The sequence below is a fragment of the Typopeltis vanoorti genome, chromosome 5 (genome assembly GCF_054136105.1).
Source record: "Typopeltis vanoorti isolate ZY-2024b chromosome 5, IOZ_Tvanoo_1.0, whole genome shotgun sequence".
Lineage (NCBI taxonomy): Eukaryota > Metazoa > Arthropoda > Arachnida > Uropygi > Thelyphonidae > Typopeltis > Typopeltis vanoorti.
The window spans coordinates 132,008,663-132,016,298 of record NC_143553.1 but is presented as its reverse complement, the minus strand read 5'-3'; positions in this window follow the sequence as shown (position 1 = coordinate 132,016,298).

Here is a 7,636-nt window from a genome sequence, read left to right as displayed (position 1 = left end):
CCCAGCAGAATTCTAGCCAAACCTCTTCATTCTTCCAACAAAATGGATGAGTCATCCCTTTTTCCCACCCAACGTTACGTTACCTCAGAAGGAAGGGATAAGGACATGCTTATGCCTCCTGATGGGAAATGTACCGAATAATGTCCCATGAAAATGTAAATAACCAGATGTGTAATATGTATAAGCTAAGTACAAGTTTAAGGGCATGTAAAGACAGTCCGTAGCCACGGCATCCAATCGGCAACCGCCGTATGCGTGACGACACCGCCGAGTGAGAGAGCTGTTCCAGAGTATAAAAGTTTCGGCGGGAGTTTGAATCGCTCTGAGGATTAGAGGATCTGAGGATCTCTCGTCAGTAGAAGAGAGGCTGATATAGTGATATATAGTGATATAGTGATATTACAGTGATATAGTGATGGACGAACCAACTCTATTCCGAGGATTGGATTTAGACTAAAACTTGTTCAGCGAAAGGTAAGGTCTCGCTACTAATTTACTTAGTAAGTTAGACTTTGTTTTTGACTAGTATCCCCCCCCCCACACACGCGCACTCTAACTGGACAGACATGGACGTCACCGACGAACTTGTTAAAGCCTTTACCAAAGATCAGCTACTTGACCTGTTCAAAAAAATTCTAAAAAGGTTTGACACAGAATTCCCAGGATGCATAAACATTTACACACATGTCAACGATCAAGAGGGAGAAGAAGAGGAAACAGAGGCTGAACTCACAAACACATCATCACACACAACCGATAGACAGATAGACTTCCAAAATGAACAGGCACCCAAGAGACGGAAGACAGAACAAGAACACATGGAAGAAGACGTAACACCACAGAACACAGAAATCAAAACTGAAAAGATCCCACCAGTTATCCTCCGGGATAAACAGAAGTGGACCTTAGTCTCAAAATCATTAGGCGAACAGAACATAAAATTCTCGACTGCCAGAAACACAGACGACGGTGTAAAAATTCAGCCAGACACAGTCACCGACTACCGCAAAATGACGAAGATGCTGGACAACGCCAAGTTACCCTTCCACACCTTCTCACTGCTAAGTGAGAAAAACCTTAAAGTGGTCCTCAGAGGGGTTGCTGAGGGCATCACAATTGACGAGATCACTGCTGACCTAATCAAACAAGGCCTGACACCAGTCAAAGTCAGCAGAATGATAAGATCCGACAAAACGTCAATGCCACTTGTGCTTGTGGAAATAAGCAATACCCAAAAGAGGATTTACGAAATCACACACATCTGCAGGCTCAAAATAACAACTGAGCCGCTAAGGAAAAAGGCATCGGCAGGGCAATGCCACAGATGCCAAAAGTTCGGACACGCACAAAAACTGTGCAGAGCAGCATACAGATGTCTGAAATGTGGTGAGGGACACCAGACCAACACCTGTACCAAACCGCGCACAACTCCTGCACGATGTGCTAACTGTGGAGGACCGCACCCTGCCAATTACAAGGGATGCATATCCCACCCAAGAAATCGTGACATAACAAAAACTAGCCTCAGACCCCCTCCCGGAAACAACTCCACTACCAAGCAGGCAACTCACCCTTCATCTCAGTTCACACCAACAACGCAGCCAACCAACATGACAAAAACGTATGCTGAGGCTGCACGATCTAAGAACCCCACATCCTACGAACACCGAGGCTCCAACTTAGAAAAAATCTTAACTGCCTCGCTCGCCACCATGCTGCAAGAATTTAGCATGACAAGCCCCTCACCTTCCTCCAGAAAGAGATTCCTACAAGGAACACAAACCATCCTAACAGCCCTCTGTCATGAATAGAAAACACAAACCAAACTCACTAAAGATTGTAGCTTGGAATGCAAATGGAATAACAAATAAAATCCTGGAACTCCAAGAATTTGCATCCAGATACAAACCTGACATCATTCTAGTCAATGAAACACACGTCAGACCAGCAAATAACCCAAGACTCCGAGGCTTTATCATGTACAGAAAGGATCGACTTGGTGCAAGAGGAGGAGGCACTGCTGTCTATATAAAGAGCTATTTAAACCACAACACAGTACCTGACCTCCCAACTATGAACCTGGAGGTGACTGGAGTGGAGGTACACACCAGCAACGCAGGCAGTCTAAAGATTTACGCGGCGTACAACCCACCTGGAATCCCACTACTGATATCTGAGCTAGACTCCATTCTCGGATCCAAAGACTCCATAATCTTAGCAGGAGATCTCAACTCCAAGCATACAGCCTGGTTTAGCTCAACCATTAACACCAAAGGACACATTTTATACAACTACGCAATGCATAACTCTGCCATTGTGGTTGGACCTACTGAGCCCACTCATCACAGCCCAACAGGAAGATCAGAGGTTCTAGACATCGTAATACTTAAAAACATCCCATACCAATACCAACTAGAAACAATAGAAGAACTTTCATCAGACCACAACCCCATTCAGCTCAGGCTAGGCAATCAAGAACAGTTCTCACCCCAGCACTCCTTTATAGCTTGGAACAAACTCGCAAAAACTCTACCAGAATACATTGGTGCACCACCCATCATACAGAAAAAGGAAGAAATAGATATAGCCATAATCAATCTAACAAGCCAAATGCAGAAAGCAATAGCCTCAGTAAAGCAAACCACTCTCCACCACACCACCAACAGGATCCCAGAAGAAATCATGGACCTGATTAGAACCAAGAACAAAGCAAGAAAGAGATATCAAAACACTAGAGCACCACAGGACAAAACAACACTAAACAATCTCAACAGAAAAGTCAGAGAAGCTCTACAAAACCACCGAAACGAAGAATGGGAAACCAAATTAACCACACTCAACCCAGAAGATCACTCCATATGGAAATTCTTAAAAATCCTACGCACCAAAAGGCAGCCCTTACCTCCTATGCAAACCAAACAAGGAATAGTACACACAGACAAGGAAAAGGCAGAAGCCCTCATAGACAACCTGGAGGAGCAGTGCAGCCCATCGCATAAAAGTCTTAACATTAATTTTATCTACAAAGTTCATCGCCATGTCAGGAAAGCATTAAATCTCACTGATACCTCAGAACCCATCTCCCCCACTACCCCAGGGGAAATAACCAAAATCATAGCACAACTGAACAACAAAAAGGCTCCAGGCCCTGATGGCATCACTACAGAACACTAAAGTTGCTTCCAAGAAAAGCAATAATACATATTGTTAATATAACAAACGCGATCATCAGATTTCAGCACTTCCCTACAACCTGGAAAACAGCAGATATCATACCTATAAAAAAGGCAGGTAAGAATCCTCAACATCCAGAAAGCTACAGACCCATTAGCCTCTTATCATGTCTTGGAAAAGTCACTGAAAAGGTTATACTCACAAGGCTACAAGCAATCACTGACAAACTCGGAATTATCCCGAACGAGCAATTCGGATTCCGCAGAGAACACTCCACAGCACAACAAATACACCGTCTGGTAGAATACATAGCAGGAGGCTTTAACTGGAATCTCCAGACGGCTGCAGTCTTCATCGACATAGCGAAGGCCTTTGATAAGGTATGGCATCAGGGTCTTCTGTACAAACTTATACAATTTAACTTCCCAATAAAAATAGTCAAACTAATTAAAACATACCTAAGTGACAGACACATGCAAATCCAACTAAATGGAACAGTGTCATCCAAACGCAAGATCCGTGCAGGCGTGCCACAGGGTTCCCTCTTAGCACCTCTACTGTTCTCGATCTATACAGCTGATATCCCCCCAAACCCGAGAAATATCATCACAGCATTATATGCGGATGACACAGCGATACTTTCAAGATCTCGCAGCCCTCAGCTAGCAATTAGAAGGCTGCAAGGCAGCATCAACACACTAGAAACTTGGCTAACAGATTGGAGGATCCAGGTAAACCCCCTGAAAAGTTCTGCCGTGCTATTCTCTAGAAGAAAAGTCACCAGCAAAGATGACATCCAGCTCCACGGACTCAAGATCCCATGGGTAACAGAAGTAACGTATCTTGGTGTGAAACTGGATAGCAAACTGCTATTTAGTAATCACATCAAATTAACAGGAGTGAAGACATCCAGAGTAATTGCACAACTCTACCCCCTGATCAACCGCAAAAGCAAACTAGATGTAAGAAACAAGCTAACGCTGTACATAACGGTAATTCGCCCAGTTATCACCTACGCCTCTCCAGCATGGAGTCATACTTCAGAAAACAACATACAAAAACTACAAAGAATCCAGAACAAGTGCCTAAGAATGATCCTAGATGCCCCATGGTACATAAGAAACTCCCAGATCCACCGAGAAGTAAACATCCCTTACATCCGCTCGCATCTCCACGACTTAGCTGAGAAATTCTTTTCCAAGGCAACCCTGCACTCAAATCCACTGATCAAAGAAGCCAACAACTACAGTGAAGCAACACACTGCAAATACAGAAGACCAAAATCTTTTCTACTACACACCGAACATCACTAACTTCAGGCCCCAAGAGGGCGAGCAAGTAGCTCAATAATACCCCATTCACAGTATCACTTACAGAGATAAAGGGGAAAAACAAAAGCATTTTTGCTTCACCCATCCAGCCAGTAACGTTATGCGTTATGAATCGCTCTCTTATCTCTTATCTCTTACCTTTGTCGCTTGTGTCTCGTCTCCGAGGTTCGTCGGCACCAAGTTTCCCGTAGGAGAGCTATGTAGAGCTTGACGCACGTGTAGCAAGAATCTCCCCTTGCTAAGCACGTTACATCGGTCAAAGCTACAACTACAATGTGTTCAAACACATTTGGAGAAAGAGCCGCTGATGAAATCCACGTCAGCGTACAGATCTGTGCATGAATGTTTTCGGTTCGTGTAGAACAAAGGAACAAAGCCCGCCATCAGAGGAGGTACAGTGAACAGATCAGAATACCTAGTCAAAGCAAGAATGGTAAGCGAAGATTTTCTTATATTAATGTAGGATTAAAGTATCCGTGGAGTAAAGAAACAGAAGTTAAGAACACACGCCATTTACGTGTTGTGCCACAAGAACAGTCTGCAATTTGGACACTTGTGTCTACTGTTAAGAAGAAAAGACATTAGGCTCCAGCCGAGCTCCGGACTGTTTAAGTGATTTAAGAAAAGTAATGTCATATGATCAGAAAGTAGTTAAGTGTTAACAGATATTTTGCGGGAGAGAATTAAGTAGAAATAAGTACTATTGTCCTAGAGAATTACATGTCAGATTTATTGATTGTTTAGTGTTTATATATAATGTTTCATGCATGATATTATCAGGTAACTTAATTGTGAGAGTCTGAGGATAGATATATGTACAGAAGTGAGGAATTTATGCCCAGTAAGAGATCATAGTGCAGAAGTTTAAATGTGTTTAATTAAGTAAGGGGAATCCAGACTCTTTTAAGAATTTAAATAACATGTATACTTGTCTTTGTGAAATAATAAATGTGTTTCTTTTTACATAATCAGTTGAGTTTGTCATATCTTCTGCGGATTTGAATTACCGTTTGGAAAATTTCGTACCATGCATTTAAAGGGGAAACCAATAGTGATATGAGAATAGGGACCACGACTGCATACTTCTTGATCCCTACATTTTCTTTTAGTATTATTGGATAATGTATCAGAATTTATTTGCAGGCTGGCGCAGCCTTTAATCTATACAAATTTGTCGGCAATCGAAATCTGAGAATAAGAGAACAAAAATTTAATGTTAAAAGTAGAAGTAAAGACAATTAAAAACTAACAAAACGGGGATATAACATTCTGATCTGCTTCGATGTAATGACAAATTATTCTCACTGGGATGAATGCTCTTATTCCCAACACCTAAAAATCCTCAACTTTTATCCAAACCCTGCTTCTCTAATAACCATGCCAAATAGTCCAATCTAAAAATTCAACATCTGTCTAATGCCTCCAGTCAAAAACTTCAGTTTCTCTCTTTCAACTTACATCTTGTACAAACTGGAAGAAAAATCATCAAATACAATGCAGACTGTAAATGCCAAATGCACTACGTTTTCCTGGTTCTAAAGGCAAGTGTGCCTTTTGGTTGCCTACAAAAGTTGTAGGACGTAACGTGTCCTTGAATATTTCCAAATCTCTCACTGTGGTGGTATAGTGAAAATAACTCCCAAAGAAAATGCAGACCATCGGCATCACTTTTTTGTTCCAAATCTTGCATAAACGACTAAGGCAGTACCTTTCCTGCCATTCCACATATCCACACACTGCTTCCACCAAACCTTTAACAGAAGATCATCAGAAAAATTATCAGTAGTCTTAATTTCAATAGATCTTCTGGCTCCAATGGTATTCCTTCAAGCTTGTGCTCCAGATTTTTTCACCTGTCCTTCATCGTGTCTTCAACATATCACACTCATCTGTTCCACAGCCTGGAAGCAAGTTTTTATCCATCCAATTGCCAAAAAGGACATTAAAATTCAGATATCAAATTATCGCTCTATCAACACTAAAAATAATGGAAAAAGTTATCAATACCAAACTATCTCAGTAATTGCAGACCTATTGGTTACTTAACACATTTTCACAATTCTCATTCCCGGTATCTTTTTATCCTCTTTGTTAACCTCACCAACCTTTGAACATGACCAGTGAAAACGTTCAAAGAAACCTAAGTGGTCTCCCATTTTATATTGAAGCCAGCAATTCGCTTACTTGATGAACACTACCTCCAGTTATTTTCACATAGACTTTCTGTTGCTACATTTTGTCTCCTACAGGTATTTTCAGGGACAGTGCTTCTCTATTCTGGATGCTAACATCCTTCAACTTTCCTGTATTGATATATAAATATAAATTTGAGGAACTGCAAGTGAACACCCAAAAACTCAACCTCCACTGATAGTCACCTCGACCATCAGCACTCATTAAGGTTATTCTCCACAGTAATTCTTCCTTTTACTAGCCACATAGCGAAAGAACTCTCTGGGATTTCCTTTAGTCTGCTCGGCTATTTCTCCTTGTATTTTGATTTTGTCTTTCTTCCCATATTGGATCCTTGTACTGTTCACGAGTTTGCTAGTCACGGTTCTTCTTATATAGCCTCCACACCATCTTACTTTCTGAAACGCATGCTTATTACTCATCCATCTAACTCCTCATTAACCTTCTTTATTTAGGTATACAATTTAATATATATATTTCTCTGGGTTCCCCAAAATTATCTACTATGCATCACTAACATTCTTTCCTTGCAGATTTTTATGCCATGGTAATGCTTCCAGCTTCATCCTAAACTTACTATAATCACTTGCCTTGTAGTTACACATATACCCCTGCTTGACAGAATAATTCTAATTTTTTTTTATCTCCCACGTCAAGACAGCATGATCGCTTTTCCAATCGGATGTAATGTGGACACCTTAGTTATGGATAGCTGTTATAATCCTATTACCAGGTCCAATACTCCTGTACCCCGAGTCCCCTGCATAGATGAATACCCATAATAATCACTCGACCTTCACTCATTGCACTAATTTGTTGATGCACATCTTCGAGATCATTGCTAGAACCACCTTGCCTATAGCGAAAACCAGTACAGTATATTTTGTCTTATTGGCCTTGATCTCACATCACACTGCTTTAAATGAAAACAGTCACAC